The following is a 1,955-nucleotide window of genomic DNA, read 5'->3' as shown; positions in this document are numbered from 1 at the left end:
CTCTGTGAGCACGGAGACTGTAGTGTACAGTGAGTTTGAAAAGGGTTATCTTAAATGTTAAATATGAATAAACAGTGCTAATAAACGGCTGCTGAGGTAGTATTCTCAAGTGAAGCTGAAGCTGACCACTTAACAACCTAATAAGACCAGTGCATTTGTTTGTAACTCACTCTTTTATTTATATAGTGTTTTGTTGCTGCTTGCTACAAGCTAACTCAACATATTTCTTCACTCGAAGGAACATCATCATCTCCCAGGTCAAGAACTGAACAGCAGATTGTTGTCTCAAGCCAGTGCTGATCAATGACAGTTTAGCTGCAGTATGTCAGGAGAAGAGAGGAAAGAAGAGTCTCTCTCACAGAAACAGAGGTAACACTGAGTCTGTTTTCAGAGCAGAATCATTTTAAACACTGCTGCAGTTTCAGAGCTTTGCTGGAAAAAAAACACAACCTAACAAACTTTGTTTTATATTTACAATGATTTTGTAGAACTCAGAGCTTCAAGCATTCTAATAAAAATAACATAAAAATATTTAACAAGTAGCCAATTGATGATAAATATCTGAGAACTGAAAATCTAAATCATCATTTACAGTCAGTTTACAGTCGCTTCAGCCCAATCCACTTTCATTATCACCATTGATTTGCGCAGCCAAAATGTGTCATATGGTCCCTTTAATTGAAGTATGCTAACAGAACTGTGTAGCTTTCTTTACATTTCTCTGCTCTCCATTTTAGTCAAAAAGAAAAATGCTACAAAAATCTCTTTACTAGATCAGTCAAAATATTTGTATTTGGTCTCACATTTGAAGCTAAAAGAAATTGTTAAACAAAATGTGATTCTGTAAACAAGAATGACTGCTATCTTTAAAACTCTGCATTGTTTCTGTGAAGGACTAGAGAGAATGTGTGTCAATATAAAACACAGATGAAGCTCCTGTAGAAAAGTTTCTCTTCTCTCTTTGTGTCATTAGTGTAAGATCAGGCTCACATGTGTCTGTGAAGAGTGACCGGTCAAAGGATGGTGACGTACCAGACTTCAGTGAGAAAAAAACATCTATCAAAAGGTATTTATTATCTTTGACATTATAATGTTGTGTTGGCTTATTTCCCCACTAAGATGCTTGTGATAGAATTGAATGAAATAAAACAATAAATGACTGATTTCCTCTTTATTGAACTCAGTCTGGAGCTTCTTTCCAGTAACACAATCACACAAGCAGCCACAAGGAGGTATAAATAACCATGGAAAATAGATCATGCAGACAAACATGAATATGTCTTTCCATCTATCCATAGTCATAGATGGACAAATGCATGTCTATACTGTGCTTCATTACCATCCTCAACAGTGAAGCTCTTTAAATGAGACTGAAGGAGCTCCTGTAGTAAAGTGTTTTGTTCTTTGTGTCATTAGTGTAAGATCAGGATCACATGTGTCCAGCTCTGTGTCTGTGAAGAGTGACTGGTCAAAGAGAGAAGGACCAGTCTTCAGTGAAGAAACAGCATCACGAACCAAACGGTATTTGATCTGTTTCTTATTTTTGTTTACACATAGACTGTGTCAGTGAATAATTATCATAAAACTTATAGTCCATAAATTTATCACAGTATTGTTTTTCTCTTTGCTAAAATGATTACAAGATATTTTGGTCGTGTTTTTTTCCTAAAAATGCAGTATTTTGATTTATTTTATTTACTATCAGGCTTCAGTATGAAACATTAGATCCAGATTTACAGTCTCACAGGAACCGCAAGAAGTTTACAGACAGTCTCCTGCAGATCTTCCAGGTAATAAAAAACATTTTCAAGAATATTTCATAATTATAATAAACAAATATGTTTGTATTGAATAAGAGTGTGACAGAACTTTTATTTCTAATTTTTTCTTAAGAACCCATAAAATAAGAATGAAAGCCTATTTTTATTAATATTTACAGCAAATTAATGTTTGTT

The 1,955-nt window shown here is 34.2% G+C and overlaps 1 long non-coding RNA gene across 1 annotated transcript; it reads left to right on the top strand.

The window, feature by feature from the left end:
- The first annotated feature begins 955 nt into the window (after positions 1-955).
- LOC109082844 lies at positions 956-1,791 on the top strand. Its single transcript, XR_006159140.1, has 3 exons — positions 956-1,066; positions 1,417-1,521; positions 1,706-1,791. It is a non-coding gene; the product is annotated as an uncharacterized LOC109082844 (long non-coding RNA).
- The last annotated feature ends 164 nt before the right edge of the window (positions 1,792-1,955 follow it).

The sequence above is a fragment of the Cyprinus carpio genome, unplaced genomic scaffold, assembly GCF_018340385.1.
Source record: "Cyprinus carpio isolate SPL01 unplaced genomic scaffold, ASM1834038v1 S000003025, whole genome shotgun sequence".
In the NCBI taxonomy this organism is placed as follows: domain Eukaryota; kingdom Metazoa; phylum Chordata; class Actinopteri; order Cypriniformes; family Cyprinidae; genus Cyprinus; species Cyprinus carpio.
This window is presented reverse-complemented; position numbering and strand designations above follow the sequence as displayed.